Below are 12638 nucleotides of genomic sequence, written 5' to 3' on the forward strand. Positions count from 1 at the left end.
AAAGTTAAGACAAAAAGCATTCCTGTAATGTTCCCTCAAAGTTCCAGTGGTTGTAACTGAGAGTCTCTACGAACGCTCTCTTGTGGTTCCCCTAAACCACGTTCACGTTCTAAAATTGAACTCAGCGAGCCGTGAGACATTTGGGAACTAGCAGACGCTGTAACAACCAGAGAGATAAATCTAGGAAAACTGTACGAGAACCTTATCTTACCTTAGTTTACATAAAAACCCTCAGGGAACGGTCACTAATGGTTCTTCTGTAGTTCCTTTTACATCCATGACAGCTTGTATGCAACGTTCTAATGTTCTCTTACTGCACTAGGAACGTTTTTTAAGGAAATGAAAAAGTTCGAGTGAGCACATATGGAAAACTGTTAGTCCCCAATATTTGGTCGAATACTCCTGTAACGTTCTCTTGGTGTTCCTATGTGGTTTCTTTAACCTCCAGCTAATGAGTGGAACCATGAACCACGTTCCAATAATCTGTGTTCTTCTAATGTTAAAAGAACATCCCAGGAACCACATAAGAACACTGTGCATCACAAAAAGAACAAATACTGTCGGTGGTTTTCAGGAATGTTCTGTGAATGTTGCTTTAAAGTTGAGGGTTCATTCTCATGGTTGCAAGTCTCGAAGGATGTTCTCCACAGAGCGTTACATAAAAACCCTCAGACAACGGCCACTAATGGTTCTTCTGTGGTTCCCTCGTTCTTCATTAAGCTTCTTAAATGCAACTTTCTAAAGTTCTCTAACTACACTAGAGCGTTGTTGAAACCACAGAATGTGTTTGCAGCGTTGTCTGGTCCATTTGTCCACGTCTAAACGAAGGATCCATCGTACAGTATTATTGTGATTTTAAATATGTTGCTTTGTGCTGAGTATTGTGATAAAATATGTTGTGATTTATTACCTTTGTTAAGCTGCAAATTTTGTCCCTGAAGGAAAAACTAAAAGTTTTGGGTCTGTTCATCTCACGTCAGACTAAAGTTTAATTTGTCATATTAATAACTGTGCGTGAAGATACGAAACTGCCACACAAAAATATTGTGATACTTTGCTGTATCGATTTTCCTCGCCCCTGATTAATACTTCATTATATTATTATGCAGTGTGATGTTTACTGTTGTTTGAAATGCGGTTTGATTCCTTCAAACCAAAACGTCAGCACTTTGGATTTTGTTTTCACACTGGTGGTTTATCACAGCTACTAGAACACACACATTAGAACACTTTTTATCAGACGACATTCAGTCAGCAAAATTTATTTCACTTTGATTTCCCCAAAAACTGAAGGGATCTCTACGATCCTCCATTTATTGAAGGGAACGTCCCAAAATTTTGAGGAAAGATGTTGTTGTGTTCTACCTGGTACCTGTGTACCTGTACTGACTGTGGCCCCGCCCCCAACACATGAAATCAAAACTCCGCCCCTGCAAGTGACATTCACTGAGAGTCAGTGTCACAAGATGAAAACACAGAGGGAAGTTGTTTCTACATTTGGTGACGGTCGGCAGCATGAGTTTAAATTAAATTAAGACCCTTTTAGTGTCTGAGTCACGATGACATCACAGTGACATCATGTGATCAGCTGGAGGTGCAGCTGCCTCTCCCCCACAGGGCTGTAGGCTCCACAGGAGTGTTAAAATGTGTTTGTCTTGTTGTGTTATTGGGAGCCAGAATAGAAGGAGTCATGGCTCAAAACCAGCCGCCACTGCCCGTCAACAAAAACAAAGACAACTATGGTTAAATGTGATAAGACCAAAGGACTGGACGGAGGCCATCATCAAAAATGCTCACATGTGCAGCGCACACTTCATATCAGGTTAGGGAAAAAGTATTTCCTGTTGTAGGGATGAATAAGGTTATGTGTATTAAGGGTTATCATGTCCACCTCATCAGAAACTGGGGAGGGATTAAGAGGAAGATTGGATTTCTCTGCAACGCTAACTTTTTAGCACATTAGCTAACGTTAGCTTCCATAGCAAAACAAACAAGTGTGGTCCTTCTTTGTAAGATTGGCTTCCTGTGACATCATCCATCCACTGAGTGAGAGCATACGGGTCGGCCAGTCTGGTCCCGTTGGTCAGTGTTTACTTATTCCAGTAACACTGGCGGTCCCGGAGAGTGAGTGACCTGACATGGTGCGTTGGTAAATTCAGTCTGACGCTCTACACTAAAATGAGAGCCCTGTTGGTGGAAGAAACGCAGCGTTATATTTCTACATGAATGAACCAACGGTTAAGTTAATCACACATTCACTCCGCTCGGCGCTCTGCTGCTCCGTCTCCACAGACAGAGTGTCCAGAGTGCGCTCTGCCACTCTGAGAGTGCGCTGCTCTGGATAACCCAACGCTACATTCAGACAGCGCTCCCAATTTATCAACGCTCCAGTTTGTGTCAGAGTGCGCTCCCACACTCACAATGAGTGTTTCTGAACGCACCACTCACATCATCTTCCTCCATCGTCTAAAACAAGACAACACAACTTGTTAGCTAGCGCTAGCTAACTGTTTTGCCTCCAGCTAAGCCCCGCCCACCAACAAACGTCACTGTGTTTACTAACAGTCAAAGAGTGTATAATGTTGTTAGCAGTCAGTGTGTAAGGTCTGGATGCTCGTCACGAGGAGTCATCATTATAAATAATCATCTTCATCATGATGATGAATTAACGCTCCTGCTCCTCAGAGGATGAACCCTGGACATCGTCTCTGTAGCGCCCCCATCAGGACAAACTGCTCACACTGTGAGCACTGATCAGGATGTTTGTTCATGTTGTGGCTGCAGTGACGTGTACAGCCTGCAGGAGGCGCTACACTGTGATTGGCTCCTCAAAGATTTCGGAGTAAACACTCAAAGAATAAAAGATAAAAACCAGGATGTGAGTTTGATTTAGACCCGAGCTGATGACTGAGGGGAGGGAGAGAGAGGAGGAGGAAGAAGAAGAGGAGGAGGAAGAAGAAGAGGAGGAGGAAGAAGAGGAGGAGGGGGGAGGAGGGGGGGGGGCAGTGCGGATTCTTTCCCGTCATTCCCTGCAGCAGCAGCAGCAGCAGCAGCAGCTCCCTCCCTCCTGTCTGTCTGTCCGTCTCTCTGTCCTCTCCTGTCGGACTGTTTGCGGACTGCTCTTCCTCAGCTGAAGTTTGATCTCCGGAGCAGGTAAGCTTCTCCTCTGTGTCTCTGCTGCCTTCTACTCTGTCTCTTTTGTGGCTGTGCTGTGATTGGAGCTGTGCTGCGATCCTCCACAAACTTCATGTCGGAGGAGACGCGGCTGGATCCGGGTGATCGGACTCTTCTGCTCCGGTCTGGAGCAGAGAGTCCCCCCGGAGGCCCGCTCCTCTCTCCCGGCCTCATCCGCTCTCTGTAGCCGCTCCACGGTGCGCCTCAGCCCGCATGCCCGCTGCTCGTCCCCCGCCCCGCCAGCAGCCATTAGGCTCGGCAGGAGGATGGAGGATAATAACGGTGCGCCATGCATGGACGCAAAAACAGGCGTGGCCGCGGGAGGAGGAGGAGGTGTGTGTGTATGTGTGTGTGTGTGTGTGTGTGTGTGTGTGTGTGTGTGTGTGTGTGTGTGTGTGTGTGTTCGTGTTCAGGACAATACACAACGCACATTTGCGGTGTATTTTTAGCGGTAGAATGAGCGGGATGTGGCCGGCTGTGGGAGGCTCTGCAGGCCGGTGGTGGTCGGGGTGAGGACCGGAACGAGCCAGGCCTCCGTCTCAAGCCCGCCAGGATACGTGTTGTGGTTGTGGGAACGTTTCCCTCACGTTACGTGACTCTTTGCAAACACAAACATTGAGGTCCGCTCTCGTTCCTGCTCGGTGGATCCTCCACGGTCTGTAGAGCTCCACACAGCCGTGATGTTGTCACGCAGGGCCGGCTGCAGCCCGGGAGGGGCCCGGGCAGATCTACGGACACCCCCACCCTAAAACCAGGGTGCAGCTCCGGACTGTTGATCTCCTCAACTCTGCTCCCAGTGTTTCTGACCACAGTGTTTAGTTGTGGGAATGTTTTCTAATGTTAAGAGAAGAAACGTCCTCGTAACGTCCTCGTAACGTTCTCATAGTTTTCATTTTGAAAGCTCTAAAATCAGTTTAATCAGAAACACGTTTGACAGTCGATTAATAAGTGATTGATGCTAACCCTGCCCTGTGTGTTGATTAACAGCACGAGCACACCTTTATATCATTTCACGTTATATTTGTGGTTTTGTGTCGTCAGTCGAATGAAACAGCTCATAGAACATTTAAAGAACATTTTTCATTATTCTCCGACATTTAATCAACCAAACAAACAAACAAACAAACAAACAATGAATCAAAACAACAGACGACAGATTAACATCAGTGATGAGAGTGATTATTAGTTTCAGCTTTGGAACAAACGTTCTCTCATTGTTACATAAATACGCTCGGGGAGTGTTCATCAGTGTTCCTGTGTGGTTACCTTAACGTTCCTCAAAGGTTTCACTGTAGAACGTCCTCGAAGACACACATGACATCACTGACACATTAGGGAAATATTTGAATTCAGGAATGTTCTGCAAAAATATTTGAAATTTTAGAAAATCCCAACAATTGTATAACGTTCCCTTTATGTTCCCACACTGAACTTGTCCTTCTTGTCTACTGATTGTCCTATAAACAATTTTAGGTAATGTTCCCTCAGGGTTCCTGTGTGGTTACTTTAACCTCCACCTAATGTGGAAGCCATTTAAGAACAATGTACATACATCACGAAAAACAAATGTTCTCGGTGGTTTCCTTGAACGTTCTGTGAATGTTGCTTAAAATTTAAGAGAATATTCCCAGAAGGTTTCTCAAAGGTTCCCACGGTTCCAGCTTTCAAAGGATGTTCTCTACATAGAGTGTTCACTAATGGTTCTTGTGTTGTTTGTTTTACCTGCATCAGATGTTCTCTTAATGTCCCAAAGGTCCTCTACAGAACATTCTGTTGTGGATCCCCCAAACCACGTCCCCGTTCTGAGATTAAAGTCAATGAGTTCGAAGACATTTGGGAACAAACGGACGCTGTAACCAGGGGGTTAAAGTTAGGAAACTGTACAAGAACCTTATTTTGGAACACATGAACGTTTTCCTAACCTTACATGAACGTTTGCAGTGTGTAGTTTGACATATAATGGCTTTCCAAACCTCTAAAGAACATTGGCCAGATGTTCTGTGGAGGTTCTTTAAGAGACCCTGGGAGAACACATTAGTGTTAATGCAGCCATGGCAGGAAGTACACACTGTCTGTCGAGGTCTTCTGGGAATATTTTCAGAAATAATCAATGTGAGTGGAACGTTTCCAGAACGTAACAGGATCACATGTAATGACAGAGTTCAGTTTAACAGTCTGAGTGTTGTTACAGTCGTTTGTAAAGTTATTATACACATATGATTATTGTCACACATGTATACTATCAGATATTAATATGTTATGATTAACTATAATATTATTACTTTCATTAATGTTGTTGTAAGCTACTGTCATTACCGTCTGTCCTGCATCTCTCTCTCTCTGTCTGTCTGTCTGTCTGTCTGTCTCTCTCTCTCTCTCTGTCTGTCTGTCTGTCTGTCTGTCTGTCTGTCTGTCTGTCTCTCTCTCTCTCTCTCTCTCTGTCTGTCTGTCTGTCTGTCTGTCTGTCTGTCTGTCTCTCTCTCTCTCTCTCTCTCTGTCTCTCTCTCTCTGTCTCATTGTGTCATACTGATTACTGTTAATTTATCATGTTGATCTGTTCTGTACGACATCTATTGCACGTCTGTCCGTCCTGGAAGAGGGATCCCTCCTCAGTTGCTCTTCCTGAGGTTTCTACCGTTTTTTCCCTGTTAAAGGGTTTTTTGGGGAGTTTTTCCTGATCAGCTGTGAGGGTCATAAGGACAGAGGGATGTCGTATGCTGTAAAGCCCTGTGAGGCAAACTGTGATTTGTGATATTGGGCCTTATAAATAAAATTGATTGATTGATTAGTTACTGCTGCTCGTTAACGTCTTTACTCTGACACTGACACAGTGAGTCTGTTAACCAACCGCTGACTGATGGACGACTGGTTCTCAGTCACTGGTTCCAGTACAAACTCCCAACATGAGCTGGTTTCAGACTCACAGAATCACTTTGAGTAAATTCTGACATTTTAATATTTACATGATGACGAGTTAATGAAACAAGCAGCTGTAATCAATAGTGATGAGTTGTTGGTGTCCTCAGCTCACCCCGACTGAGTCTCATTAACATGAATAATGGAAGAAGCCATGATGGAGGCTCCTCTCTTCCTAACACTCACTCCATTAGTGAGCCGATCAGCTGATCAATAAAGCTTTCAGTCGTCCGTCAGGAGACGTTGAGTTTATATCTGTGAAGGTCTGATCACAAACAGCCTCTCTTGGGCAGGGCTGGCCGATGTGGTGAAAATCAAATATCACAATATTTTTGACCAAATACCTCGATATCGATGTGGATGGCGTTGCAGGCTGACTGTTGGCGCTTTCACAAATATTAACATGAGATTTTTCATCAGTAATCATCAGTAATGTGGATCTAATGAGTCAGAGGGTGACGACCAATAGCTGTCTGGTAACTTCAGAAAATTACTTTACTGTTACGCAGCCGTTAAATCCAGGAAAAGATAACTCCGCTAACCCCATCTCATATTACATGAAGCCGTATGACAACCTGATTGATTTAATATAATGTTTATAAACAGACTGAAGGAGCAGCCAGTGTCCGACTCAAACATCAGAAACATGATGGACATCAAGGCCCAATCATCCCCCTCATCAGCCCTCCAGGTGGCGCTCCAAACAGAGTGGTACAAGGAAATTCCCAGAATGCTTTGCGAACTGCAGATGTCTAAATGTGAATAAGCAACACGGCTGCTACTGGTGCGGGAAAGGAAGTCCATAAATATATATCTTTGCCAATAATTATGGAAAATGTTGAAATTCGTTGGGATATCTTAGTTTTACACAGAAGCAAGAGAATATTTAATTTATCCTGATAACAACATTCAGAAAAAAATGGCTACTGTGTTAACAGCCCATCAGATGTTTTGACTGTTTACTTTTAGCTAAATGTTTCAACCATTTATTCTAGCTAATGATTACTATTTCTACTGTTTATAACTGTTTCTACCATTTATTCATTACTTCTAGGTAACTAATGCTGTCTCAACATTTAGCAGTTACTTTTAGTGAACTGGTTCCAACTGTTACCCATTACTTTGCTAGCTAATGCTATTTCAGCCGCTTATCAGTTACTTTTAGCTAACTGTTTTAGCTGTTTATTCATCAATGTTAGCTAACTAATGCTATGTCAATGTTACTTTACTTGTAGCTAACTGGTTTTAAGAGTTATCCATTTCTTTAGCTAGCTAATGCTATTTCAACCACTTATCAGTTACTTTTAGCTAAGTACTAACTTGTGTATTTTGCGTTGATGGCTACTGTCGACGAGTGGCGTCCCATTTCCTAGGTGAGGATTTCAAACCCTTGAAATTTGGCCCAAATTTCATTGAGGTGGAGGGAGCAGAGCGGCGTGTGTTGTGTTTGTTTACTAGAAAGTTCATGTGTTTTTTGGGATGACGAGAGGAGACATGACAGAGTTAGTCTCTGAAGAAAACCAAAACCGCTCCACTGTGGCAACAGTTTGGATTGTAGCTGATGAGAGACTGACTGCAGGCGCCAGTTTGAGCTGAACTTGATTCAGACGCTGTTTTTTTTTTTTTTTCCTTCATTTTTTTATATACTTTATTAATCCCCCTGAGGGGAAATTCAATGTTTTCACTCTTGTTGTCATTAACACACAGGTCCAAACACACACGCATAAAGAGGACCTATACATGCACGAAGTGGACAGATGTCAGAGTGAGGGGGCTGCCCTTGGTGAGGCGCCCCGTTCCTTGCTCAGGGGCACCTCGGCAGTGCCCAGGAGGTGAACTGGCACCTCTCCAGCCACCAGTCCACGCTCCATATTTGGTCCGGACGGGGACTTGCTGCGGTTGAGACTGAGCGGCTGATTCATGAATCAAAATGAGGAATTATCTTCACAAAACTTCATTTCACTACAAAAACCTAAATAAGATGTCAGCTGGCTGGAGGCTGTATGTCCGATATGTCCCATTCTCATGAACGCAATATGTCAAGAATGCCGCGAGGGAATTTCCTCAAATTTGATACAAATATCTGCTCTGAAGAAGGTCAAAGGTCAGTGTGACCTCACAGAACATGTTTTGTCCATAACTGAAGAATTCATTCACTAATTCTGACCAAACTTGACACAAATGTCTAACAGGATAAAATAATGAAGGTCAAAAGGTCAAAGGTCAGCTTGACTGTGACATCATCATGTTTTAACGTCATATCTCAAGAACAGAAGGGGAGACATTTGGTCAGATACTGAATTGGTGACTCTAATCTTGAAACTGTGCTGATTGTATAGATCTTCTGTGTGTGAAGCATCCATGTTTTCACTGACATGGATGGAGACTGTCAGAGACACTGGACTGGTGGGCGGAGTCATACAACCACAGGGTGGACTGGTGGGCGGAGTCATACAACCACAGGGTGGACTGGTGGGCGGAGTCATACAACCACAGGGTGGACTGGTGGGCGGGGTCATACAACCACAGGGTGGACTGGTGGGCGGAGTCATACAACCAGGGGGTGGGGATTCTAGTTTTCCAACATGTTTGACTTCCTTTCTTCCTGGGGCCTGTATCACGAAGCGAGATCAACCTTTCCTGGGTTACCCAGACCTATCCTGGGTTGACTAACAATGGCAATCAGGATAATCGGTATCACGACGCTGGATATCAACTCTGTAACTCAACCCAGGGTTGCTTTATCAAGAGCCGTGAACACGCACGCAGCGGACCAATCACAATCATGAGAGAAGCGTAGCGTCACTCAGCGTCACTGAGCGTCCTCACAGAGCGTCACTGAGCGTCCTCACAGAGCGTCCTCACTGAGCGTCCTCACAGAGCGTCCTCACTGAGCGTCCTCACTGAGCGTCCTCACAGAGCGCCGTATGTGAGGGAAAAAAAAGTATTTCTCGTGAGGATCAGAGATTAATTCGACTAAAATATGAGGGGGAGAAAAGCAACATTAGAGAAAAGGCCAACACCGTGGCAGCTGCAGGAGGAGGAAACATGCGTGGCAACACATAACGGGATGAATAATGTTTAGTTTCAGTTTAGATTAGTTTATTTGCACATAATGTTAAAAACAGACAGTATAACATTTACAAGATTAAAAAAAGAAAAGTGCCGGAGAGGTTAGAAGCCACTAAAAGCTTATCAAAGAAATTCCCCTGTCAAAACATCAATGAAATCACATGATAGAGAAGAAAAAGAAACGGGTGAGGAAAGAAGAAATAGAGGAGGAGAGAGGGAAAAATCAAGACAAAACAAGGCAGCAAATAAAATGATGTGCAGGTTAAATGACTCATCACTGGTTCAAGTAGCTACAGTACCTGTACCTGTACATCTGACACTGATCACACCCTTGAATCCCATGAAATCAATGCTGCACAGATGAACTGCGTGTATTACAATTATCGTCTAACATCATTGCGTCTGATAAATTGGTCTTCTTTGTCATAACGTTATATGCTACAATAAAGCTTAAAGCTGACGCCACAATTAAATCATATCAACACCAAATTGATAGTCTGAATAAAATCATCCTGATATTGAGCTGTGTTAGAAATTAACAGCTGCACAAAAATATAGCTAGTGTCCCTCTTTAAAAAACAAAAAGGAAAATCCCTCAAACACCATGAAGTGTAGACATGATAGGCTACTTTCCACATTTCCAGCAGCAAAGCTGCCAATTAGGCCCATTATCTTTAACAGGGATCATTTCCTCCAACAACAAAAAATGTTGGCACTAATTAATGGTGCTATTAAGTGTCTGCAAATGATCAGTTTCTTTCTTATGAAGGGGTGGGATGAAAGTTCCACTTCTTTCCACTCCTTTTTGAACAATCTTTTCATTGTCTGTTGTTGTTGCTTTCTTTTCTGTTTTAATGTTCAAAATAAACTTTCAAATCAAAATCAATCAAATGAATTAAACTTCCCGTCATGACTGGGCTGCATTTCTGTCAGCCATCAACAGCTGATTGGCCAGTGGGTGGTGCTTTTTATAGGATCAGATTCAACCCTGAACTTACCCTGCTCCGGAGCAGGATAGCCGTTCAGAGTAAGTTACCATGGTGATCTACCCCGATAAGAACTGAACCGGCTTCGTGAGACCGAAAACCCAGAGTCAACCCTGAAGTTACCTCGCTAAGACATTAATCCTGCTTCCTGATACAGGCCCCAGCTCTTGTGGCGGTTGCAGTGTTTTTGTTTGGTACACAGAGGCATACAACCATAAGGTGGTGATTCTTGTTATTATTCTTTTACATCAGTCACATCTATAATGCTATGAATCATGGGTAATGTGGTGAAAAGTGCGCTTCATAAACGTGAGAAATAAGATTGAGTTTCGAGTTGAGTGGAGTTTATTCAGAGAGATTTGATCTGAAGCCAGCTCCTCTGAAGTTTATTAATGAACATGTTTTATTGAAAAACAGAAGACAAACATGTTAATAAGGTCATGAGCCACGCAGAGCCAGGCTAGCTGTTTCCCTCTGTTTCCAGTCTTTATGCTAAGCTAAGCTAAGCAGCTGCAGTCTGTAGCTTCATGTTTACATCATGTTTTTACTGATGGAGCTGCTCTTTGTGGAAGGGTGGGGTCAGGAAATGACTTTGTGTGTGTGTGTGTGTGTGTGTGTGTGTGTGTGTGTGTGTGTGCGTGCGTGCGTGCGTGCGTGCACGCACGCCCTCTTCAGTGGAGTGATGTCATTCTTCTTCTGCTGTTTGTGGAACATAAACAGTCAACTCCTCGCTCTGTTATCGTCCTCATCTGTGATTTTGTTCATGGCAGTTACTCTAATATCTAATACACAAACATACAGTAAATACACACACACACACACACACACACACACACACACACAGTGTGTGTGTCTGACAGCAGCTGCTGTGTGTCCATCAAACACCTCAGCTGTCTCATGACACAAAGACACTGCAGCAGTAAAGGGACAGGTGCAACACAGATCATGGAGGACCGAAGGTTCTTTAAAGCACTGAGGAAACAGACTGAGGCAGTTTGAGTGAAAACTATTCCTTCTCCTCCTCTTCATCACTCAGTGAAACATGAACACACAGACATGAGACACGTGTCTTAAGATTCAGTGTGACGTCCTCTTCCTGAGGACATCACTGTCTCTGATGTCCATCCAGAATAAACGTCCATAGATCCACAGAGAAACCAGTCTGCAGAACCTCACTGAGAATCCGTCCATCTGTCCATCAGCCCATCAGTCTGTATGTCCATCAGCCCATCAGTCTGTATGTCCATCAGTCCATCAGTCTGTATGTCCATCAGTCCATCAGTCTGTATGTCCATCAGTCATCAGTCCATCTGTCCATCAGTCCATCAGTCTGTATGTCCATCAGCCCATCAGTCTGTATGTCCATCAGTCCATCAGTCTGTATGTCCATCAGCCCATCAGTCTGTATGTCCATCAGTCCATCAGTTTGTATGTCCATTAGTCATCAGTCTGTATGTCCATCAGTCCATCAGTCTGTATGTCCATCAGTCCATCAGTCCATCAGTCTGGACATCCATCAGCCCATCAGTCTGGACATCCATCAGCCCATCAGTCTGTATGTCCATTAGTCATCAGTCTGTATGTATATCAGTCTCTATGTCCATCAGTCTGTATGTCCATTAGTCATCAGTCTGTATGTCCATCAGTCCATCAGTCTGTATGTCCATCAGTCCATCAGTCCATCAGTCTGGACATCCATCAGCCCATCAGTCTGGACATCCATCAGTCCATCAGTCTGGACATCCATCAGCCCATCAGTCTGGACATCCATCAGCTCATCAGTCTGGACATCCATCAGCCCATCAGTCTGGACATCCATCAGCTCATCAGTCTGGACATCCATCAGCCCATCAGTCTGTATGTCCATTAGTCATCAGTCTGTATGTATATCAATCTCTATATCCATCAGTCCATCAGTCTGTATGTACATCAGTCTCTATGTCCATCAGTCCATCAGTCTGTATGTCCATCATTCTGGACATCCATCAGTCCATCTGTCCATCAGTCCATCTGTACATCTGTCCATTAGTCCATCTGTCCATCTGCCCATCAGCCCATCAGTCTGGACATCCATCAGCCCATCAGTCTGGACAACCATCGGTCCATCAGTCTGGACATCCATCAGTCCATCAATCTGGACAACCATCAGCCCATCAGTCTGGACATCCATCGGTCCATCAGTCTGGACAACCATCAGCCCATCAGTCTGGACATCCATCGGTCCATCAGTCTGGACAACCATCAGTCCATCAGCCCATCAGTCCATCTGTCCATCATCCCATCAGTCCATCTGTCCATCAGCCCATCTGTCTGGACATCCATCAGTCCATCAGTCTGGACAACCATCAGTCCATCAGTCTGGACATCCATCAGCCCATCAGTCTGGACATCCATCAGTCCATCAGCCCATCAGTCCATCTGTCCATCATCCCATCAGTCCATCTGTCCATCAGCCCATCATCCCATCAGCCCATCTGTCCATCAGCCCAT

The 12638-nt window shown here is 44.3% G+C and overlaps 1 protein-coding gene across 12 annotated transcripts in view; it reads left to right on the top strand.

Annotated features, from left to right (window-relative positions):
• The first annotated feature begins 2996 nt into the window (after positions 1-2996).
• The window catches only part of LOC117255886 (spectrin beta chain, non-erythrocytic 1-like), a 78530-nt gene continuing 68888 nt past the window's right edge, over positions 2997-12638 (top strand). For all 12 annotated transcript variants that reach the window (XR_013490813.1, XR_013490808.1, XR_013490811.1 and 9 more), the window contains exon 1: positions 2997-3153. The gene's annotated coding sequence lies outside the window, so the exon portion shown is untranslated. The remainder of the gene's footprint in view (positions 3154-12638) is intronic.

Source organism: Epinephelus lanceolatus, chromosome 3 (assembly GCF_041903045.1).
Source record: "Epinephelus lanceolatus isolate andai-2023 chromosome 3, ASM4190304v1, whole genome shotgun sequence".
In the NCBI taxonomy this organism is placed as follows: domain Eukaryota; kingdom Metazoa; phylum Chordata; class Actinopteri; order Perciformes; family Serranidae; genus Epinephelus; species Epinephelus lanceolatus.